The sequence below is a fragment of the Pongo abelii genome, chromosome 8 (assembly GCF_028885655.2).
Source record: "Pongo abelii isolate AG06213 chromosome 8, NHGRI_mPonAbe1-v2.0_pri, whole genome shotgun sequence".
Classification (NCBI taxonomy): domain Eukaryota; kingdom Metazoa; phylum Chordata; class Mammalia; order Primates; family Hominidae; genus Pongo; species Pongo abelii.
In genome coordinates, this window is record NC_071993.2 from 113,009,081 (window position 1) to 113,035,423 (window position 26,343).

The window sequence follows — 26,343 nt, forward strand, 5'->3', positions numbered from 1 at the left end:
GGGTATAAGTAAACAAGAAGAGGGCCTGGGAGGAGAGTCTGATGAGCAAGGGGAAGGTAGCCAAGGATGGAGTGAAATACAGGGTAAGTGTCTTCTTAAGCAATAATTACTGCTAATGTTTTTAACTTTGCCAGTATTGATAGAGGGCTTGTCTGTAATATGGAGGTGGAAGGCTCCAATTGTTTCAGTGATGTGTGTAGTTGGGCTTTGGAGATGAAGAGTAAAGGAACATCAAGAAGGTGAAAGGTTACCTAGGGGAATTTCAGTGGGTCTTTGCCAAGAGATACATAAAGAAGCGGCCATAGGGATAGTAGTTTGTGTTGTGAGAGGTCAATATATGGGGGTAGTAGCGTTGATATAAGGAGAAAGGTTTTTTAAGTAAGTGCGGAAGAGGGTGGCAGCTTGCTGATGTGAAATGTCTGGGGAGGTCTTGCTGGACCTGTCTAGAAAGTAAATGAGTTCTTCAGGAGGGTAAAAGTGAGGGCTGTTAAAGGAAGTTCGGAGATGTAGGGAGACAGGAGATGTTGCCTAGTCTGCATGTAAGGTGGGGACAGCTGTGTAGGCGCTGGAAGAAAGGGAAATACAAAGCCAGTGGTTGTTCACTAAGGAGGGATTAGAAACGGCTGGGAGAGAATGAGTAAATTTGACAGTGTGGTGGAGATAGCTGGGGAGAGGTAGAGGGTGGCTTAAGACTGGGAATGAGAATAAGAGTGAGTATAAAAGTAAACAATAGAACTTCATCAGGGTGAAAGTATTGGAGGGTCCCCTGCCAGCAAAGATCATCTATCCACTCTAAGAGGGAGTTAAGAGTTGCCAGTCCTGGGCGAGGGCAAATCCTCGAGCTTGATGTGTAGGGAAGGGAGGGGGCCTGAATAATCCCTGAGGAGTAGTAGAATAGCAGATGGAACACTGAGAAGTTATTTCCTTGAGGATAGATTTCCACGATGGAAAGGAAATGAGAGGTTCTAAGAGGCGGGCTGGTGGCTTGTACTATAGCATAGCCTGCCTTTGCTGGTGTGTGGCGATTAGGCCTGGTGGAACTACTATCAATAAACCAAGTGTGCTCAGGGTGAGGAACAGGAAAGAAGGAAATATGGGGAAATGGGGTGAATGTCAGTTGGATCAGAGAGATACAGTCATGGGGGTCAGGTGTGGTATCCGGAATAGTGTGGGAGGCCCGATTGAAGTCTGGGCCAGGAACAATGGTAATTGTGGGAGACTCAACAAAGAGTGAGTACAGCTGAAGGAGCCAGGGAGCAGAAATTACATGTGTCAGGTGTGAGGAAGAAAATAGATTTTGGAAGTTATGAGAACTGTAGAGAGTGAGTTGAGCATAGTTTGTGATTTTTAGGGCCTTTAAAATTATTAAGGCAGCGGCAGCCACTGCACGCAGACATGAGGGCTAGGCTAAAACAGTAAGGTCCAGTTGTTTGGACAGAAAGTCTACAGGATGCAGTCCTGGCTCTTGTGTAAGAATTCTGACCTTACTAACCATGCCTAGGAAGGAAAGGAGTTGTTGTTTTGTAGAAGGGATTGGGGTTTGGGAGATCAGCCAGACATGATCAGCAGAGAGAACACGTGTGTTTTTATGATAATTATGCTGAGATAGGTAACAGATGAGGAAGAAATTTGTGCTTGACTGAAGTAATGGGGGCTGTCTGTGAAGCCTTACCTAGGTAATTTGCTGAACCTGATGGTTGTCAGGGTCAGTCCAAGTGAAAGCGAACAGAGGCTGGGATGACGGGTGTAAAGGAATAGTAAAGAAAGCAGGTTTGAGATCTAGAGCAGAATAATGGGTTGCAGAGGGAGGTATTGAGTATAGGAGAATATATGGGTTTGGCACCACAGGGTAGATAGGCAAAACAATTTGGTTGATAAGGTGCAGATCCTGAGCTAATCTGCCAGCCTTGTCTGGTTTCAGGATAGGTAAAATGGGAGAATTGTAAGGGGAGTTTATAGGCTTTAAAAGGCCATGCTGTAGCAGGCGAGTGATAACAGACTTTAATCCTTTTAAAGCATGCTGTGGGATGGGATATTGGCATTGAGCAGGGTAAGAGTGATTAGGTTTTAATGGGATGGTAAAGGGTGCATGATCAGTCACTAAGGAGGGAGTAGAGGTGTCTTATACTTGTGGGTTAAGGTGGGGAGATATAACGGGAGGATGTGAAGGAGGCTTTGAACTGGAGGAAAAGGCGGCAATGAAGTGTGGCTATAGCCCAGGAATAGTCAGGGAAGCAGATAATTTAGTTAAAGTGTCTCGGCTTAATAAGGGCCTAATAAGGGCAGGTGGGGATAACTAAAAAGAAGTGCTTAAAAGAGTATTGTCTAAGTTGGCACCAGAGTCAGGGAGTGAGTTTTAAGAGGTTTAGAAGCCTGGCCGTCAATACCCACAACAGTTATGGAGGCAAGGGGGAAACAGGCCCTTGAAAAGAAGGTAATGTGGAGTGGGTAGTCTCCGTATTGATTAAGAAGGGGACGGACTTACCTTCCACTGTAAGAGTTACCAGAAGCTCAGCATCTGTGATGGTTTAGGGAGCTTCCGAGGCGATCTTGCAGTGTCAGCCTTCAGCCGCTAAGCCGAGAAGATCTGGGAAGGAGTCAGAGAGCCTTGGGCCAGAGTTCCAGGGGCTCTGGGAGTGGCTGTCAGGTGAGTTGAACAGTCCGATTTTCAGTGGGGGTCCTGCACAGGTGGGACGTGGCTTAGGAGGAATCCCAGGCTGCAGGCATTCCTTGGCCTGGTGGCCAGATTTCCGGTACTTGTAGCAAGCTCCTGGGGGAGGAGGTTCTGGAGGAACGCCTGGCAGCTGCGGTTCAGGTGTTTGGAAGTTCTTGTGTGCTGGAGATGTGGCTGGGGTTTGTCTCACAGTGGAGGCAAGGAATTGCAACTTTTTTCTATTATTGTACACCTTGAAGGCAATGTTAATTAAGTCCTGTTGTGGGGTTTGAAGGCTGGAATTTAATTTTTGGAGCTTTATTTAATGTCGGGAGTGGACTGGGTAATAAAGTGTATGTTGAGAATAAGACGGCCTTTTGACCTTTTAGGGTCTAGGGCTGTAAAGCGTCTCAGGGTTGCTGCCAAATGAACCATGAACTGGGCTGGGTTTTTCATATTTGATGAAAAAGAGCCTAAACGCTAACTGATTTGAAAGAGGTCTGATAGAGAAAAAGGTACATGTACCCTGACTATGCTTTCAGCTCCAGCCACTTCTCTAAGAGAAAATTGTTGGGCATGTGGGGAAGAGCTAGTCATGGAACTAAACTGTAAGCCGGACCCGGTGTGAGGAGGGGAGGTGATAGAAGGATTATAAGGTGGAGGAACGGAGGCTGAGGAAGAATTGGGACTTAGCTCGGCCTGGGGACGAGCAGCCTGGGGAGGAGGGGAGAGGTCAGATGGGTCTGCAGAAAAGGAAGACTGGAAAGACTCAGCGACGCTTGGGGTTGGGACTGAGGGGACATGTGGGAGGGAAAGAAGGAGGATTTGGAAGGAATCGCAATGGGAACAGAGACTAGGGAGAGAATGAAGTGTGAAAAATGCCTGGATGTAAGGCATCTCAGACCATTTGCCCATTTTTCAACAAAAATTATTTAGGTCTTGTAGGATGGAGAAATCGAAAGTGCCGTTTTCTGGCCATTTAGAGCCATTGTCAAGTTTGTATTGGGGCCAAGTGGTGTTGCAGAAGAAAATAAGGCATTTAGGTCAGGAATGAGTTGAAGAGGTTTTAAGTTCTTGAGAACACAGGCTAAGGGAGAAGAGGGAGGAATGGAGGGTGGAAGGTTGCCCATAGTGAAGGAGGCAAGCCCAGAAAAAAGAGAGAGTAGAGACACAGAGAGAAGGGGTGGGGTGGTCTTATCCCCCAGAAAAGCGGTACTTGCCACGCTAAGGGTGAAGGATGAAGGCAGGCATCTCCGCGTGGTCAGACACCTCTGAAACATGGGTGAATAATCAGGCAGGCGCCCCTCCCGTGATTAAACACCAAGGGAAGACCGTTTTCCTCAGTCCGTGAACAGCGCTGCAGTTTTGGGTCCACAGATAAAACATGTCTCCTTCATCTCTACCAGAAAAGGAAAGGAACTGAAATTAAGAGAAGGGAGAGATTGAAGTGTGGCACCAAGATTGAAAGGAGAAAGTGGTTGAGGGATAGTGAGAGAGGTTGGAGAAGAGAGTAAAAAGAGGCTGCTTACCAGATTTAAAATTGGTGAGATGTTCCTTGGGCTGGTTGGTCTGAGGACCCGAGGTCGTAGGTGGATCTTTCTCACCAAGCAAAGAGCAGGAGGACAGGGGATTGATCTCCCAAGGGAGGTCCCCTGATCCGAGTCACTGCACCAAATTTCACTTGCGTCTATGTGAAGAGACCACCAAACAGGCTTTGTGTGAGCAATAAAGTTTTTAATCATCTGGGTGCAGGCGGGCTGAGTCTGAAAAGAGAGTCAGCAAAGGGAGATAAGGGTAGGGCCCTTTTATAAGTTTTGGATAGGTAAAGGAAAATTACAGTCAAAGGGGGGTTGTTCTCTGGCGGGCAGGTGTGGGGGTCACAAGGTGCTCAGTAGGGGAGCTTTTGAGACAGGATGAGCCAGGAGAAGGAATTTCACAAGATAATATCGTCACTTAAGGCAAGGACTGGCCATTTTCACTTCTTTTATGGTGGAATGTCATCAGTTAAGGCAAGGAACAGGCCATTTTCACTTCTTTTGTGATTCTTCAGTTACTTCAGGCCATCTGGGCATATATGTGCAGGTCACAGGGGATGTGATGGCTTAGCTTGGGCTCAGAGGCCTGACAAGGGATCCTCCTGCAGCCACAATTGCTGGTGTTTGTGGTGGAAGTGGAGACCACTTGGAATATCCAGATTACCTTTGCCTTGTATCAAGAAGTCCCCCCTGAATCCAAGTCAGTCCCTACCAATGAGTGTATAGCAGAGACAGAACAACACCTAGATACCCGAACTATGGTGCTATCCTGGACTGCCACACCTCACATGAATTTTGCTGCTTCCATGGTGTTCTTCAGTGTACTTCTGCAGTCACTCTACTCAAAATATAATTATTTTTTGTTTCTGTCCACTTTTGTGAGGATAGGGCAAGCACTAGGTAACTAGATCCAGCCGTCTTGCTGATTCTATGAAGGATTAGGTGTAACCACAGTTTAAACGTATTATTTTCTCAAGGGCTCAAGGGCTTACACTCAGTGAATGACAGGATAAGGCTTATAACTTAGGTTCCCCGAACTTCTGCTTTCTATTCAAACATTGTGTCAATATAGCTACTTTCTGTTCATACATACGGTCAGAGAAATTTGTCTTTAGGATAACTTCTGGAGAACTTTCACATCAATCTACTCTGCAACTTATAAATTGTGCCTTTAAATCATATGCCTTTATGCTTTAAAATCATTTTAAAATGATTTTTGGTCATTACACATGTCTGCCTCAGCTCTGTAGTTGCACAAGTATCTTATAACTAGCTCTTAAAGAGCAAATGCTCCTTTATCTTTTTAATTTCCTTGGCCATCAAATTTCAGTGTTCTTTCTTGTGCATGAATAGCCCATGAATGAACTTCACATGAGGTCTGACTCCTGACCCCATAGTGCTCCATGCTCATTCTAGAAGAAATGCCGGTGAAGGTTCTCCACCATTAATTTTGTGGCCTTACCTTTTTGCATGGAAAATATTATGTCCAACTCTTAACATTTCAAGTAGAAGAAGCAGCTCTGATTTTATCCTTGGTTAAAGTCTGGGGAGAGTGATTTGATAATACACATGTTAAAAATCTTAGCTTTATTTTTCTTTACTCAGATAGAAACTATTTCTGTTTGGTTTAAGAGAAGGTTGAACCTTGCCCTCCAAAGGAAAAATAAACATATTATTTTGTTCTCCATTTTAATTGATTTTCAAAGCCTGGGCTAAATAAAATCACAGAGTAAATGAGATAAAGTGTTCTCAGCAGCTGTATTGCAATACTGAAGTGTCTCTAATAGTTGCTGTTCTCAGACCAGCTCATCACTTTCTATCAAAGGTTAAGAAATAATTGTTTGGGAACTGAATAAATGGATAAGAAACACAAGTAAAGGAGAACAAAACAAGATTGAAATGTCTAAATCCTATGTTATTTCTAAAGGTTAGGGAAGAATGCATATTTTCTTTCTAAATGTCAATTTAATCTGAATGGCAGTGAACCTCGAATAACATTTGAATTTAATGTAGAACTTTTGAAAGTGAAGCAATTGCCTAGCTAACTGCCTGTTTGCTTTGGGGTGAACTTCACGTTTGGCTAGCTGAAATATCGTTTCCATTTGGAAGTATGAACATAATACTTAGCTGTTATCAGAAAGGAAGAGAGGATCTTTATTTGTTAGCTAGCAATCAATCTGGGATTGCTGAGGCTCAACAGGCAGGATAATGAATGGAGCTAAGCAGTTCATCTGACTGATGCCTATTTAGGATTAGAATGGACCAGGCATTGAACATTATTCTGGACATTGAGTATTTCCAAATCCCAACTCTGTTTTTTGTCTACAAAAAGAAATGCTTCTTTCAAGGTAAGTTTCAGAGAGAAGCTAAGTACAACTGACCCTTGAAAAACATGGGTTTGAATTGCAAAGGTCTACTTACACTCAGATTTTCTTCCACCTCTGCCAGCCCTGAGATAGCATGACTAACCCCTCCATTTCCTCCTCCTCCTCAGCCTACTCAACATGAAGACCACAGGTGAAGTCCTATACGATGATCCATTTCCACTTAATAAATAGTAAATACATTTTCTCTTCCTTGTGACTTTCTTAACATTTTTTTCTCTAGCTTACTTTATTATAAGACTACTATATATAATATATGTAACATGTACAATATGTGTTAACTGGCTGTTCATGTTATTGGTAAGGCTTCCAGCCAACTCTAGGCTATTAGTACTTAAATTCCTGGGGAGTCAAAAGCTATATATGGATTAAAAAATACACAGAAGGTCAGTCCCTGCTAATCTCTGTGTTGTTTAAGGGACAACTGTATATTACATAATTCTTCTCAGGCCATGCATAAGTGTGAAGAGTTTGATTAGCCTAGGAAGAGGACAATTGACTGTAGGGCAGTAACTGCCTGTTAATCCTAGGAATTAGTTAAATATTAATAGTTTTTTTTTTTTTTCAGATTGTTTTTTTACCCTGACCAAACTATCAACTGAAGGGATCTGGGCTTAGGATTATACAAATTGGGGTCTGGAAAGTCAGTCATTAGGAACACTGGAGATCAGAGAGAGAAGTTTGAGGTCATAGCTGAAAGAACATGAAGCCAAACAGGCAGTATTCCAGTAGATAGAGGGAGGCAGAATATGGCAATTCCTTGTTCATTCTGACTGATCAATTATTATTTCTGTGTACCATCTCTCTGAGTCACCACTAAACTCTCCACAAGGCCTGTCCAATTTTTTCCTATTCTAGTGGAATTTACTGGTTTCTATTCTTTCCTATTAGTCTTTCTGAAAATTGTAGGCACTATCACTAATAAAATTTCTGCTGGAACAACATTTCAAAGCTCATAGGCATATGGACATTGTTTTGACTCTTAATTGTTAAACAAGTTTGGAGGAGCATCCTTCCTTCTCCTTATCAGAAAATGATGGAACAGAACTGAATTCCCAAGGTCCTTTAGGGTTCTAACATTCTGGAAATAGAATTGTTTAATGTCTTAGAAAATCCAGGACATAAAAAGCATTGATTTCAAAAGTCTATACACTTCTAGATAAGCAGCCTTTCTAATAAAAATGTAGAGCCAAAATGTTTAGTGGAATTGACTTATTTTGACATGATATTAACAAGTCCTCCCTTTAATCAGTGACTTTTTCTACCTTAAATAATACTTTTTACCAATAGTTTCCTCAATTCCCTTAGCTCTAAGAATTCCAAACAGGCTGTTCATAGTTTATGCATCTGATATCAAATAAAAATTGGAAAGAGAGTTATAGGGAGTAAATGGCTTATAAAGTACATTGGTATTAATGCTGTTCTCAAGAGCAAATTATCTTTTAGTCTAATTGCCCTTTTAGTGAAGGAAGAGAAAGTATACAGCCGATTTCAGGCCCTATAAAGAAAACTAAACCCCATAGTTAAGTGCAGAATCTTTGGCCATATCCATGTAAAGATGCTAGAATAAACAGCCACTTCACACTCCTCTACCTACTGTAGAGTAAAAGTCTCCAAACTGCCTTAGGTCAGATCTTTCTAACTACAAATCCAGAGAAAAATGGAAGTCACATAATGAGGCATTATGTTATTATGGTAAAACTTTGTAGTTAATTATCAAGACTATATATTCTTTATTAGATATGCATCGATGACAATGTATATTGCTGATAGACCTTCAAATGAATTCAGCACATTGTTCATCCTTGTATCTTTTGATATTATCATTTCTCATCAGTGCCCTATATTTTCTATGTACTGACGCGTTAATAACTTACCAAAGATGATTAAATTGTATAATTTTCTTCTCTCCCTCTGAGTTCTCCTAATTCCATATCCCATTTTCTTCCCCACCAAGAGGAGAAAAATATTCTGGGGCTTAGTCTGATATGCTCTTTGAGACAGTAGGTTTTCCCAGTGTGCTTGTAAAAGGAAGGTGTCTGTGGATTCAGATTGGAATGGATAGCCATGCAATTGATATTCTTCTCCTTGATATCAATTGTCTGTTGTCTAGTTTGTGCAACTCTGCTTGCCATGGTTACATTTTCAGCAAGTCTCTTGTCAAAAAGCTGTTGCTGGTCATCTCCCCATAGTGACAAAATGGTGCAGAATAACGATTAGGATTAGATTGGTTCTCTAATCTCCTAATTCCCCTGTTCCCTGGTATTCAAATTGACTTAGTGACCAAGAGTTTCTTTTGAGCCAGTGCTGGCAGACAATCATCTACTGTTGGTTCCTCTTTGATTCTTGTAAAAAGTAAAACATGCCTGGATTCTGCCTGCCCATGAATGACATTCCTAAAGTTGCTGATTAGCTATAATTCAACAAATTTTTTGGAAAGAATTTGTAGCAGATTATCTAGCTTTTGCTTGTCCTAGAATACAACTTTATGTTTTGATTGCTTGCCCAGTTACCAAAGTTTTCATGGCCTTTATCACTTTCATGAGTGCATTAGTCCATTCTCACACTGCTGATAAAAACATACCTAAGACTGGGTAATTTATAAAGAAAAGGAGGTTTAATGGACTTACAGTTCTACATGGCTGGGGAGGCCTCACAATCATGCCTGAAGGCAAAAGGTACTTCTTAAATGGTGGTGGCAAGAGAGAATGAGAACCAAGCAAAAAGGGTTTTGCCTGATAAAACCATCAGATCTCATGAGACTTATTCGCTACCATGTGAACAGTAAGGGGGAAACCACCCCAGTGGTTCCGTTATCTTTCCCGGGGTCCCTCCCACAACTGATGGGAATTATGGGAGCTACAATTCAAGATGAGATTTGGGTGAGGACACAGCCAACCATATCAATGAGCTGGGCTGTCACCACACTACTTGTTAAGCTCAGTCCCTGGTAAATGTGATCCTAATGACACAGGCATTTTACTTGGGAGTACAGCTCTGACTGAACAGACCCAGCAGACTTTTAAGATGAACAAGCCATTATAAAACCTTCAACTATCAACTTGTATTTGAGTTTTTTCCACATTTTGCTCAAATCTACCATCCAATAGTTGATACTGTTCAATCAGAAAACCAATGCAATGGGAAGAAAATTATTTCAATTAAAATACAAAACCTTATTCATCTAAAGGTTATAGAGCTAGATACATAAATGCAGCAAGAAGATCCTACACTGACAATTTCAGGAGATCTGAGTCCTAGACCAGTTCTGTCACCAATTAGCTTCACAAAAGTTCTTCAAAACAAGGAACTAAAGGCCCAAAGACTTAAGTCTTTTGCCCCAAATCATATTGCAAGTGCTTTGACAATACATAAAATTAGCATGATGACCTGGAAAGAGCATACTTAAAGCTGATCAAAATCATGATCAGCCCATGTACTGTTCGGTCTACTTTCCCTAAGAGCAAAAGTAAATACTCCCCACACTTTGCTTTTGATAACATGTCAAACAGCAGCTGCACCTATCTGGCTGCAGCTTCTGACAGTCAGGCTTTCTGCATTTTACAGCCTCCACTCAGTTACTTGGGAATGACACTGCCTCCTTCTTTCATCCCTCCAATCTAGGGTAGCTTCCTGATGCCCTGAATCTCTGGGCTGATTCATTGCCTTCTTTCTGTCTTTTTGCTACCTGTGTGATCCACTCCTTGTGTTGAGTAACCTGTTTGTTTTCCTAGTGGAACCATGCTTGATACACTAACTATGATTTTGAGAAAGTAACTCAAGATTATGGCTCAGTCTTTTTTTTCCATCCTCACCTTACAAATGGAACTAAAATAGCTCCTACAATGGACTGAATGTTTGTGTTCCTCCAAAATTCGTATGTTGGAATCCTGATTCACAAGGTGATAGTATTAGGAGGTGGCACCTTTGAGGAATAATAAGGTCATGTGGGTGAAGTCTTCATGAATGAGGTTAAGGCCCTTATAGAAAGAAACCCAGGGGGCTCTTTTGATTTATTTCTGCCATGTGAGGATGCAATGATAAGTCAGCAGTCTGAAATCTGGAAGAGGGTCCTCACCAGAACTGGATCAAGCTGGAACTTTGATCTCAGACTTCCAGTCTGCAGGACTGTGAGAAATAAATATCTGTTGTTTATAAGTCACCCAGTTTATGGTATTCTGTTATAGCAGCCTGAACTAAGACAACTGCCTATGTGCCTGCTGTAAGGATGAAAGATAACTCTCTGATATATAACTGGAACTTAAAAACATATAACTGTTCTGTGGCTGGTAACTGTGTTGGTGTTAGTTTTGTTAGCTATATACACTGTTGTTAATGAGAATGAAAATTAAGACCCTTAACTCTCTAAGTAATGTGTTTTCCCCCTGCCACACCACTGTTCAGTCCAAAGTAGCAAGACTTTTCTCTCAAACATTTTGTCATTTGAAAGCTCAGTGAAAAAATAATGCAGGAAAACAGGCTTGTTTATATTCTTCAACCAATGAAATCATCTATGGATCTTAAATATTTGAGAACATTTAGCGGTAAATAATTTGGGCTTGTAAGAAACATAACCTAATTCATGTATATGTTGTGAATAGGAAAATCCCATAGACATCTGTCATGAGTGGGGAGGAATGTGGAATTCTGTGGGAAGGACTAAAGAGTACCTTTTATTTCTATTTCAATATTGTTATATTTCTGTATAACAGTATATTTACATATTATATGATATTTTATAGATTTTTTCCAGTCTGCTCTGTTTACTACTAACATGAAAAGCTGTTGCTTTATTTCTCCGAAAGGATTAACTTTTTCCTGAAGGATTTTAAGTGCTTAAATGTCAGTATCTAAGGTGAATAAAAAAATCCAGGTCACATGGTGTCAAAATACCTATTGCTGAGCGTCCTAGGATAGTGCAACCCCCGCACATGACTAAGCTACTGGAAAACAACATTTTTCCAACTGTGGTCTAAAATCATTTCCATTTTCCTGGTTAATTTGAGTAGATAGGCAAACTTTTCAGCAAAATGATAATGTAAAAAGGTCAAAGAAGTTAAAGCCAAGAAAGTCTGGATTCTAAAAGCTGTTGTGCCACTTCCTGGCCATGTGACTTTGTGCAATTCACCTAATTTCCCTGGGCATCACTTTCCTCATTTGTTAAACAGAATGTGGCATATTCATAAAATTGTGTTTTACTCAACAATTAAAAAATAACTATGATACATGCAACAAGGATGAATCCCAAGGAGGAAAATGAGGATGAGATTACAAAAGAATACTAAGATACTTTTCTATGTGATAAATGTATTTTCTTGATTGTCATGGTTGTTTTATGGGTGCATACATGTATCACAACTTATCAAATTGTATATTCTAAATGTATATGGCTTATTGTATATAAATTATGACTTCCTAAAAAAAAAAAAAGAATCTAATAATAGCTGCTGTAAGACCCATGTAGTGGTGACAATGACATGTCCTAGGAATATAGAAAAAATAATAAACTTACCCTCTGAGAGTTAAGTAATGAGAACAACTTGTAATTACATAAATGTTAAGATCTCAGGTTCTGAAAACTGAGAGAGCCGGATTCTTATCCTGACTCCTCTATATAATACTTGATGTTTGTGAGGAGGTTATGCAAATTCTTCAAGACTTTGTTTCCTTTATGTAAAACAGGGATGAACAAAAAGTACCTATCTCAAGGGTTTTTGTGAAAATTAATTTTTAAACAGAAAAATATTTATGTTGGTACAAAAGTAATTGCGGTTTCTGCCATTACTTTTAAATGGCAAAAACCGCAATTACTTTTGCACCAACCTAATATTTAATACAAAATATTTTGTAACTATGATAAATGCCAAGTCATGTTGTAATGGTTTACAATAGAGATATTTGGGATTGACTGCCTTAAGGAGATTGCTGGCCAGCAAAATGTGAGAATAAACTGAAGATATTATCATACCAGAAGAAGGACTGTATCAACCATAAGGCTAGTAGATCGTCATGGAAGGGATAAATATAGAAGTGAGTGACAAAGTAAAGCATTGGCAATGAATATTCAAACTGACCAGTGGGAGACGATGCCCTTATCAGACTGAAGTTATTAGGTGGACTGCCTGTCAAGCCCATTAGAATCCAATGCCATTAATTATACAGTGCATATTATAACTCCATTTCTCCTTTATTTAATTTTGATCACCAAGAGCACTTTTGATACTACTTTGGCCTTTATGTAACTAGCTTACAGGAGGACAGTCCTGGTTAAACTGACATTATTGTTGATTCATGCAGAATATTGCATATCTCTTGGAAAATTAGCTAACTTTCACTCTGGTTTGACATGTTGTTTTGTTTTTGGTTTTGTTAGCATGAGCCAGCATCTCTGAATCTAAGCCACTCTAGTACTCCAATGAGGTTATCAGTAGAGTCAGCTAGACTTAACAACCACCAGCATGAGCCACCTGGGCTCTGACACTTATTAACTCTTTAGCACTTGTCAGGTTAATAGAACTCTTATCATAAGTTGCTGTAAAAATTAACTGCTTCAAAACACATAGCGTAATACACAGTATTAATTATATGCTATTTAATAATAATAACAACACAATTATGATAAAAATACTTGAACTTTACAAAATAAAGATGGTCTCTGCATTGGGATGGGGGACATGACAATGTCTTTGGTGTATACCTTTCCATTTTCTTAAGTTTTTTAAAAGAATACTCTACAGATAAGTAATAGGGTCACTGCCAAAACACAATATATGGTAAGCTTTTCATCCCCAAGCAGAAATGTCACTGTGCTGATCCTGTCAAACTTTCTCTCTAAATCAACTCATTACTAATAATGCAAATTCATTTTTTAATTTATTAAAGTTAGTCAATCCATCATCAAATATGTAATTCCTTCCATTTATTACTCAGTGAATACATGTTAGATGAAAAGTAATACCCTAGGACACTGAGAATATAAAAATAATAATACAGGTTGACTAGCAGAGGAGAAATAGGAAGTAAAAATTCTATAAAATAGAAATATTAAAAGAAAATTATAGCACAGTAGAATATATAATGTACTGGAAGAATACATTTAGTATTGCTAAAAAATAAAAGGCAGGAATACAAAGTGACAGTCATATGGACATTAAGGCTGAGTAGTGGGCAGCCATAGGAAGAATATTCCAGGGAATGTAAGTGTCATATATGTAGGTAGAGAGTTCTAAAAGGGCACTTCCTGTTTGGAGGGTAGAAAGATAGATGGTAAGGTTTACATGCCATGCATGCTAGAAGTTGAACTTTTGCCCCCCCAGGTTGTGGTGTACCAAAAAATGCTTAAAAATATCATCTATATAACTTTCTTTCTTATATTGTATGTATATTATAGCTGGTCTTGCAGAAGCATATGTAAGAAGAAACAGGTTTTGTTTTAGTTAAATTTTTCTTTTTATTTCTCAAATTGCAATCATATTGATTATCAGGTGATATCCTTATTATCAACACTCTTTAAATAAATCAGAACAGCCAAAATTATGATAACATAAGTATCTTAATCATGATTGTAACTTCCTACTCACTATGTTAGAATTTAATGTCATCTAAAATTTTTGTTTCAAACAAGATGGAACAAATTGCAGTGAAAGATTATAAAAATAGCCAGGAAAAAGTCCATTGAATTTATTATGGCCAATACAGTGATGTCAGAAAAAAAAGAATTAGGTATAAATTAATGAATCATTTAACTAAAGAACAAATAACACTAGACATAATTTGTCTGGGTGATTTATATAATTTTAACATTTATACCCAAATTAGAAAATTAAGTAACTGAAGTATCTTTACTTTTATGACAATCTATTAGAAGACTTTGGATAACACTGAAAAGATTCTCCAAGGATATCTTGTTACTATCATCTGCAAAAGCTACCCTATTGCCTTCATTAATCTTGGCTTTCAACTCTTCACCATGAGAGATAAGTAGACTATGTGAATTCAACAGGAATGATTGATTAGACTAGCACACTAGACAGGAAGACCTTGAATTGTAGTTGTGTATAGATTTCTTTTTCTCATATATAATTTCTAAATTATCGACCTACATTCTTTTGCCTGATTGACCTCTTTTGCCACACAAAGAATAAGCCACTCACATATGTGATTTGGAAAACATCAGTAATACTCCAGGGACTTGGTTGTCACAATGACTGTTCTAATAATTAACCACTGTCAGATGGAGTGGAATTCAATTAAGTAAATCTCCAGTGAAAATGTAAGAATGTCCAGGATCCAGAAAACTTATTTCAGAGATATTATAAAACTACAACTAGGAAGAAATAAAAGGTAAATGCTGGTTGTCAATGATAATATAGCGAGAGAAATATGCGTTTGATTTTAATTGTTTGGCTCTTTATATTTCTGAACAGTTTCACCTAATGTGATTTCCAAAGGACCTAAAAGTAAAGAGAACTGAATGAAGATTTATCTGAATAACATGTAGTATAAAAGGGAACCAATTACCAATGGGAAACTGTAGCTCATTTACTAAAATCACAGGAAAATATACTAAGCCAGAATCCTGTAATAATATCATTTGAGGTTTTTATACCGCTGAGAGGAGGAGAAAATAATAAGCTCTCCTGGACAAGATCCACTGCAGAGACAAGGCAGAAGTTGGCTTTCTGTCATGGGCATAAGGTGAAAAGAATGCTGAGAGAATTCCACTTCCAAAGCTCAGGAACACAGAGCATACCTGAGACCTAGGCTGGACCAGGACAAAATTGCCTCTGTTTCTCATCATCAGTCTGGCAAGCATCAAGCAGCAAGCAATATTTGCTTTCAGAGATGGCCAGAATCGTAGAAAGACACTACCTCTGCAGCAGAAATGTAGAGTAATAGCTGAAAGGTGAGGGCAGAGCACAAATGTTGGCAAAAACTCTTCAGCATTCAGAACCCCCATAATAAACACCAGGCATCATTAAAGAAATGTGAAGTTTGTGGTGAACTAAAGGTAAACATAGCAACAAAAAAACTTACTCAGCTGAATTACTGTTAAGATTGATTCAATCTTCCACACTCATTGACTGAGAAAAGACAAGTATATTTTTACACATAAATACTATATATCAGTTTCCAATATACTATACAGAATGTTGTAATGTCTGGAATTGAATCAAACTGAATAAAAAATTAAAAGACACAGAGAAGGCAATTAAAACAAAAAAGCTATTTACAAAATACAATAAAAAGGGCTTGATTCAAAGATGATGTAGTATTTGAAACTATCAGACACTTTAAAATAACCATGATTAATTTTTAAAGATCTAGTGGAAAAAGTGCACAACATGCATGGAGACATGAATAATTTAATCAGAGAAGTGGAACTAATAAAGTGAAAATTATATATATATAATATCAGATATAAAAATCTCATCAGTATATTATATATTATTATAACTCAGATACAACACTTATATGTAATTATATCAGATATAAAGATTTCCTCAGTAGACTCAATGTAGCCGAGTGGAAAACAGTGAACTGGAAGATAATCAATGGAAAGTACTTAATTTGAAACACCAGGAAAAATGAGATAGGGAAAGAGACAGGGAGATGGAAGAGAAAGAGAAGGTGAGAGAGAGAGAGAGAGATAGGAGCAGAAGAAATTTTAAAAAGATAAGAGAAAGTAGAACAAATTAAATGGAAGAAAATAATAAAGGTAACAGCCAAAATCAATGCAGTGGAAAACAAACTATAAAGTACAGAAAATAAATATAAGATTAGGAGTAAAAGAAGGGATATAACTATCAATGTTATTGACATTATAATGAGTATATAGCTCAAAAGTTGGGAAGAACTGACATGTTGAAAATATTGAGAATTTTTATTTATGAACATGAAATATATCTCTATTTAGATCTTCTTTGATTTATTTTACAAGAGATTTGTCATTACCCTCATATAGATCTTGTATGTATTTGATTTATACCTAAATATTCTTTGGAGGGAAGAAGTAATGTACATGGTATGGTGTTTTAAAATTCAAATTTCAATATTTCATTGCTGGTACAAAGAAAAGCAACTAACTTTCATATATTAATCTTGTATCCTGCAGACTTCTTATGATTACTTACTAATTCTAAGAGGGTTTTTTAGTTGATTATTTGGAATTTTGCACATAGACAAGCATGGCATCTAAGAAAAAGTTTATTCTATTTTTCCCTCCTTATCTGTAAAACTTTCATTTCTTTTTCTTGTCTTATTGCATTAGCTAGGACTTCCAGTATAATGGTAAGTGTGGGCACCCTTGTCTAGTCCTTTGCAGGAAAAAAACTAGGTTCTTACCATTAAGTATGATTTCAGATATAGGTTTTTTTTGTAGATGTTCTCTATCAAGCTTAAGAAGTTCTCTTATTTCTAGTGTGCTGGGTGTTTTTATCATGAATGAACGTTGGATTTTGTCATTTTTAAAATGAGTCTATTGATATGATAATGTAATTTGTTTTTCTTTAGCCAACTGATGTGGTAGACCATATTAATTAATATTGGAATGTTGAACCAGCTTTGCATAACTGAGATAATTCACACTTGGTCATGGTGTATACTTACTTTGCTAATACTTTTTTAAAAATCACATTTGCATCTACGTTTATAAGATATATTGGCCTATAACTTTCTTTTCTTGTAAAGTCTTTGATTTCGGTATTAAGGTAATGGCCTTAAAGGAAGTGACATTTCTGTTTGTTTTTCTGGAGAAGATTGTAAAGAATTGATATCATCTCTTCCTTTAATATTTGGTAGAATTTACCAGTGAACCCACTTGAACCTGAAACATTTTGTTTTGGAAGAGTAATAATTAGTGATTCAATTTATTTAATAGATATGGGCTTATTCCAATTATATATTTCTCCTTGTGTGAGTTTTGGAAGATTGTGTCTTTCAAAAATTTGGTGTGTTTCATTTAGATAATCAAATTTTGGGGCATAGAATTTCTCAGAACACTTTTATTATCCTTATAATGTCCATGGCATCAGTAGTAATGGTCCCTCTTTAATTTCTGTTATTAATTTGTGTCTGCTCTCACTCTCTTTTTTGTTTATTGGCATTTTGTTCATTTGTTACTTATCTAGAGGTTTTCCCATCTTATTATTTCTTCAAAGAACTAGCCTTTGGTCTCATTGATTTTTCTCTATTAATTTTCTGTCATTGATTTCATTAATTTATGATCTAATTTTATTATTTCTCATTCACCTGACTTTGGATTTAATTTCCTCATTGTTTTCTCATTTTTCAGGTTTAAGCTTAGATTACACATTTGGAGCATTCTTCTTTTCTAAATATATAAATTCAATGTTCTAAATTTCTCTCTAAACATTGCTTTTACTGCATCTCACAAATTTTAATTTATATTTTCATTTTCATTTAGTTCAAAATACTTTCTTTTAATTTCTCTTGAGAGTTTTTTCTTTTAGCCATGTGTTATTTACAATTGTATTATTTATTCTCTAATTATTTTGGGACCCTACATTTGTCTTTTTTATTATTGATTTCTAGTTTATTGTGGTTTGAGAACATCCTTTGTATGATTTATTTAATTAATGTGTCAGTGTGTTTTATGACCTAGATAGTATTCTATCTTGGCAAATTTCATAAAACCTTGAGAAGAAGATGTATTTTGCCATTGTCAAATGACATTTTTATAAATGCTAATTATGTCCAATCAATTGAGTACTGTTTAGGTAACTATATCCTTACTGATTTTATGCCTGCTAGGTCTGTCAATTACTGTTAGTTGAGTGTTGAAGATACCAACTATAATAGTGGATTTATCTATTTCTTCTTGTAGTTCTATCAGTTTCTGCCTCTTGTATTTTGATTATTTTTATGCATATACACTTTTAAGATTGTTAGTTTTCTTGGAGAATTGACACATTTTTATTATGAAATTTCCTTCTTTATCCCTGATAATTTCTTTTGCTCTAAAGTCTACATTGTCTGAAATTAATGTTGGCTACCTTAGCTTTCTTTTGATTTCTGCTAAAATGATATATCTTTATACATATCATTCCTTTAATCTGTCTTTATCATTACATTTATAGTGTATCTCCTGTAGACAACATATAATTGGGCCTTGTTTTTCTTTTTAATCAACTTTTAATCTTAGCATTTTAATTGATGTATTTATACCATTAATATACAGTGATTATTGATACAAATGATTTAAATTTACCATGTTGATAACTGTTTTATATTAGTTGTTCATTTTTTCTACCTTTTTTCTGCTTTCTCTAGTTTTAAATGAGTATCTTTTATGGTTCTATTTTCTTTCCATCCTTAGTCCATATAAATTATACTGGTTTTTATAACATTTTTGGAAGCTTCCCTAGAGTTTGTGCAGGTACTTTGGGTAGTGCAGGTACCTTGTAACACAGAATTTCTAATTCCTCCCTCCAATTCCTCATTACATTTATGTCATCATTTCATTAATCTGTAAGCTATAATCACTGACCACATTGTTGATGTTATTTTGTTGAACAACTTGTTATCTGTTAGCTCAATTAACAGTAAGGGAAAGAAAATATTTTGGTTTACCTTCATTTATTCCTTCTCTAGTACTCTTTTTTTCTTTATGACTGTCTAAGTTTCTGACCTATATAATTTTTCTTGCCTCTGAAGAAGATCTTTTTAACATGTCTTGCAATGCAGGTCTAATGGTGACAAATTTCCTCAATTTTTATTTGTCTGAAAAGTTGTTTATTTCTCTTTCACTTTGGAAAGGTTGCCGGATACAGAACTTCACGTTGGTAGATTCTGTCTTCCAAAACTTTAAATATTTCACTCTATTCTCTTCTTGCTTGCATAGCTTCTGAAGAGAAGTCCAATGTAATTCTTATCCTTGTTCCTCTGTATGTAATGTGCATTTTATTCTCTAAATTCTTTCTAGATTTTCTCTTTATCTTTGATTTTCTGCAGCTTGAATATGATATGCCTGTGTGTATATATATATATACCTGTGTGTGTATATATGTATACACACACACGTGTATGTATGTATACATATGCACACACGTGTATGTATGTATACATATGCACACACACGTGTATGTATGTATACATATGCACACACATGTGTATGTATGTATACATATGCACACACACGTGTATGTATACATATGCACACACACGTGTGTATGTATACATATACACGTGTGTGTATATGTATGTATACATATATACACGTGTGTGTATATGTATACATACACGTGTGTGTATACATATACATACATACACGTGTGTATATGTATGTATACATATACACACGTGTGTGTATAAGTGTGTGTATATGTATGTATATATATAATATATATAATCTCTCCTGTATGTATATATGTATGTGTATGTATATATATAATATATATATTATATGTATGTATATATATTATATATAATCTCTCCTGTATGTATATATATACACATACATATACACATACAGGAGAGATTATATATAATATATATATACACACACACACATACATATACACACACAGGAGATATATATATATATATATATTCTCCTGACTGGTGTTCTCAGGGATTCCTGGATCTGTGGGCTGGTGTCTGTCTTAGTTGTGGAAAATTGTTGGCGATTTTTCCTTTAAATAGTTTTTCTGTTCCTTTTTTATTCTCTTTATGATATTTCAATTATGTGCACATTATGCTTTGTTTTAAATTGTCCTTCAATTCTTGGATATTCTGTTCCTTTTTTTCTATTTCTCTTTTTCTTCAAGATCATTAATATTTTCCCCTCAGCTATATCCAGTTTACTCATTAATTCATAAAAGCCATTCATTATTTCTCTCAAAGTGTTTTCTATTTCTAGCATATTCTTTTGATTCTCTTACAGTTTCCTATCTCTGTTTACATTGCTCATCTATTATTGCATGATATCCACTTTTTCCATTAGATGTCTCAGCATATTAGTCATAGTTGTTTTGTATTCCCAGTCTCATAATGTCAAAATATCTGCTATATCTGATTCTGGTTTTGATGCCTGCTTTGTTTCTGCAGACTGTGTGTGTGTGTGCATGTTTACCTATTAGCATGCCTTGTAATTTTTTCTTAGATGCTGGAAGTAATGCATTGGGTTAAATAAACTATAGTAAATAGGCTTATTGTGTGTGTTTTTATATTTTTCTGGGTAGGAGTTGTGTTGTATTTACTGTTTGCTATAACTGTGATATAAGAGACTAAAGTTATTCTAGTGTTTTTGTTTTTGTCTCCTTTATTGTCTTTGGTCTAAGCCTTGGAGTTATTTCAGTTGTAGTACTTTGTTACTGTACAGGAGCCCTATTGATATGGTAAGTTGTGGGAAAGACAAGCATTCTATAATCCTATGATTAACTTTGCTCTATCCCTGGGCTGTGACCTTTATAAGTGCTTATTATTTCTTTTTCTCCCCCTTTGATGAGACAGGAAGACTAGAAGTTGCTAGAAGAGGATTTTTTTCCCAAGGTTTGTGGGCCTCTGGTAAAATAGTCTCCCTTGAGGACAGCCTTTTGTTAAGGAGAAAATAATGCTCTAGGTATATTTTAAATTGGTTACTCTTTCCCCTCTTCTTACTGAAAGCAAGAGAGGATTTTTGTTTTATCTTTACTCAAGGAACTTGGTGGGCTTGGAAGTAAAACTCATAATAGTGTGGGAGTTCCTCAGGAAACAAAACTCCTCAAAGTGTAGGAGTCCCCAAAGATTGCTCCTCAATCCTACCTGGAATTTAACTCTTGAGCTTGTCCACAATTGCCTCCAGAAATTTATCAATCACAGTTTTGGTCCTACCAGTACCTGCTCTAGTAGCAGGCATCTTCTACATCCAGAAAGCTCTTGTTCTCAGTATGTACCTCTCTTCAGTTTTTTCAGGACAGCAGTTTTCCCTGTGTCCTCATTTTTCTAAAGAATATAAGCAAAGTTGATGATTTTTAATTTGTTCAGATTTTCTTCCTCTGAGAATAAGAGTGATGACTTCCACGTTCTTTACTTACATGACTAGAAACTGGAATTCATAACATTTTGATAATAAGAAACTGTCATTAACAATGTTAGGCCAATAAATTTTACAACCTAGACAAAGTGATGGGCATGTCCCTTGAAAGACATGAACTACCAAGGACTACTCAAGAATAAGTAGATAATATTAACTGACTTATATTCATTATATGAAGGACTTTACCTCCCGTTCTGGAGAAGGAGTTAGTGCATTTTAAGTTGTGTGCAAGATAGTTATATCATATTAGGTGGAATTATGACCTTGTTATTGTCTTTATTTTGATATTAGGTATTATTTAAGGGAATGCATATGGATGGCAAGATAACAAGAGGTGGACTTTTGATGGTTAATGTTATGTGTCCACTTGACCGAGAAAAGAGATGCTGGTAAAATATTATTTCTGAATGTGTCTACGAAGGTATCTCTGGAAGAGACTAACATTTAAATTAGTAGACTGAATAAAAAAATTTGCCTTCACCATGTGGGTGGACAGCTCCAATTTACTGAGGGCATGAATAAAAAGGTGGAGGAATGGCAAATTTTCTCTCTCTGCTTAAGCAGGGACCTCTACCTCCTCCTGCTCTCAGACATTAACACTCCTAGTTCTTTGGCTTTTGGACTCAGATCAGGACTTATACCATCAGAGACCTGATTCTTAGACTTCTGTGTCTGGGATAAGTTATGCCCCTGGCTTTCCTGGTTTTCCAGCTTGTAGATAGCAATATGTGGTACTTCCTCACCTCTATAACCATGTGAGCTATTTCATATAAAATATATATACACACATGGTTACATATACATATACATGATATATATTATATATGTATGTGTGCATATATATTTATATATGTATTTGTATATTATATGTGTACAAATATATGTGTGTATTGATTGTATTTCTCTGGAGAACCTAATACACTAATGTCAAACAAAATAGACTTTAAATCACAAAATGTTTATAAGAGACACAAAGCACATTAAACAATATATCAATAAAAGATTCAATTCAGCAATGAATATTGAAAATATAAAGATTTACATAATTAAGAACAGACTAACATATTATTATATAAAGCAAAAATTGAAAGAATGCAAAAGAGAAATAGTTTTACAATAATAGTTGGAGATTTTGATACTCAACTCTCAATAATGAATAGAACAGCCAGATAGAAGATAAGTAAGGAAATAGAAGACTTAAAGAAAGCAATAACCCAACTAGGTTTTACAGACACATGCAAAACATCTTACTCAAAAGCAACAGCATACACATTCTTCTCAAGTATAAATGGGACATTTTCCAGGATAGACCATATGTTTCAAGTCAGAAATTAAGTCTCAATATATTTGAAAGGAAAGATAGCATACAAATCATCTTCTCTGGTCACAGTAGAATGAAGTTAGAAATTAATAACGTAAGTAAAACTGGGAAAAATTCATAAAACTATGGAAATTATACAACAGATTATTAAACAATGGCTAAAAAGAGAAATCATAAGGGAAATTAGAAAATACTTAAACATGAATGACAGTATAAACATGACATATTAAAACTTATGGGGGGGAGGAGCCAAGATGGCCGAATAGGAACAGCTCCGGTCTACAGCTCCCAGCGCGAGCGACGCAGAAGACTGGTGATTTCTGCATTTCCATCTGAGGTACCGTGTTCATCTCACTAGGGAGTGCCAGACAGTGGGCGCAGGTCAGTGGGTGAGCGCACCGTGCGCCAGCCGAAGCAGGGGCGAGGCATTGCCTCACTCGGGAAGCGCAAGGGGTCAGGGAGTTCCCCTTCCAGGGGTGACAGACGGCACCTGGAAAATCGGGCCACTCCCACCCGAATACTGTGCTTTTCCGACGGGTTTAGGAAACGGTGCCCCAGGAGAGTATAGCCCGCACCTGGCTCAGAGGGTCCTACGCCCACGGAGTCTCGCTGATTGCTAGCACAGCAGTCTGAGATCAAACAGCAAGTCGGCAGCGAGGCTGGGGGAGGGGCGCCCGCCATTGTCCAGGCTCGCTTAGGTAAACAAAGCAGCCCGGAAGCTTGAACTGGGTGGAGCCCACCACAGCTCAAGGAGGCCTGCCTGCCTCTGTAGGCTCCACCTCTGGGGGCAGGACACAGACAAACAAAAAGACAGCAGTAACCTCTGCAGACTTAAATGTCCCTGTCTGACAGCTTTGAGGAGAGCAGTGGTTCTCCCAGCACGCAGCTGGAGATCTGAGAACAGGCTGACTGCCTCCTCAAGTGGGTCCCTGACCCCTGACCCCCGAGCAGCCTAACTGGGAGGCACCCCCCAGCAGGGGCAGACTGACACCTCACACGGCCGGCCAGGTACTCCAACAGACCTGCAGCTGAGGGTTCTGTCTGTTAGAAGGAAAACTAACAGAAAGGACATCCACACCAAAAACCCATCTCTACATCACCATCATCAAAGACCAAAAGTAGATAAAACCACAAAGATGGGGAAAAAACAGAGCAGAAAAACTGGAAACTCTAAAAACCAGAGTACCTCTCCTCCTCCAAAGGAACGCAGTTCCTCACCAGCAACGGAACAAAGCTGGACGGAGAATGACTTTGACGAGCTGAGAGAAGAAGGCTTCAGACGATCAAATTACTCCGAGCTACGGGAGGATATTCAAACCAAAGGCAAAGAAGTTGAAAACTTTGAAAAAAATTTAGAAGAATGTATAACTAGAATAACCAATACAGAGAAGTGCTTAAAGGAGCTGATGGAGCTGAAAACCAAGGCTCGAGAACTACGTGAAGAATGCAGAAGCCTCAGGAGCCGATGCAATCAAATGGAAGAAAGGGTATCAGCCCTGGAAGATGAAATGAATGAAATGAAGTGAGAAGGGAAGTTTAGAGAAAAAAGAATAAAAAGAAACGAGCAAAGCCTCCAAGAAATGTGGGACTATGTGAAAAGACCAAATCTACATCTGATTGGTGTACCTGAAAGTGACGGGGAGAATGGAAACAAGTTGGAAAACACTCTGCAGGATATTATCCAGGAGAACTTCCCCAATCTAGCAAGGCAGGCCAACATTCAGATTCAGGAAATACAGAGAACGCCACAAAGATACTCGTCGAGAAGAGCAACTCCAAGACACATAATTGTCAGATTCACCAAAGTTGAAATGAAGGAAAAAATGTTAAGGGCAGCCAGAGAGAAAGGTCGGGTTACCATCAAAGGGAAGCCCATCAGACTAACAGCGGATCTCTCGGCAGAAACCCTACAAGCCAGAAGAGAGTGGGGGCCAATATTCAACATTCTTAAAGAAAAGAATTTTCAACCCAGAATTTCATATCCTGCCAAACTAAGCTTCATAAGTGAAGGAGAAATAAAATACTTTACAGACAAGCAAATGCTGAGAGATTTTGTCACCACCAGGCCTGCCCTAAAAGAGCTCCTGAAGGAAGCGCTAAACATGGAAAGGCACAACCGGTACCAGCCACTGCAAAATCATACCGAAATGTAAAGAACATCGAGACTAGGAAGAGACTGCATCAACTAACGAGCAAAATATCCAGCTAACATCATAATGACAGGATCAAATTCACACATAACAATATTAACTTTAAATGTAAATGGACTAAATGCTCCAATTAAAAGACACAGACTGGCAAACTGGATAAAGACTCAAGACCCATCAGTGTGCTGTATTCAGGAAACCCATCTCACGTGCAGAGACACACATAGGCTCAAAATAAAAGGATGGAGGAAGATCTACCAAGCAAATGGAAAACAAAAAAAGGCAGGGGTTGCAATCCTAGTCTCTGATAAAACAGACTTTAAACCAACAAAGATCAAAAGAGACAAAGAAGGCCATTACATAATGGTAAAGGGATTAATTCAACAAGAAGAGCTAACTATCCTAAATATATATGCACCCAATACAGGAGCACCCAGATTCATAAAGCAAGTCCTGAGTGACCTACAAAGAGACTTAGACTCCCACACATTAATAATGGGAGACTTTAACACCCCACTATCAACATTAGACAGATCAACGAGACAGAAAGTCAACAAGGATACCCAGGAATTGAACTCAGCTCTGCACCAAGCAGACCTAATAGACATCTACAGAACTCTCCACCCCAAATCAACAGAATATACATTTTTTTCAGCACCACACCACACCTATTCCAAAATTGACCACATACTTGGAAGTAAAGCTCTCCTCAATAAATGTAAAAGAACAGAAATTGTAACAAACTGTCTCTCAGATCACAGTGCAATCAAGCTAGAACTCAGGATTAAGAATCTCACTCAAAACCGCTCAACTATGTGGAAACTGAACAACCTGCTCCTGAATGACTACTGGGTACATAACGAAATGAAGGCAGAAATAAAGATGTTCTTTGAAACCAACGAGAACCAAGACACAACATACCAGAATCTCTGGGATGCATTCAAAGCAGTGTGTAGAGGGAAATTTATAGCACTAAATGCCCACAAGAGAAAGCAGGAAAGATCCAAAATTGACACCCTAACATCACAATTAAAAGAACTAGAAAAGCAAGAGCAAACACATTCAAAAGCTAGCAGAAGGCAAGAAATAACTAAAATCAGAGCAGAACTGAAGGAAATAGAGACACAAAAAACCCTTCAAAAAATAAATGAATCCAGGAGCTGGTTTTCTGAAAGGATCAACAAAATTGATAGACCGCTAGCAAGATTAATAAAGAAAAAAAGAGAGAAGAATCAAATAGATGCAATAAAAAATGATAAAGGGGAT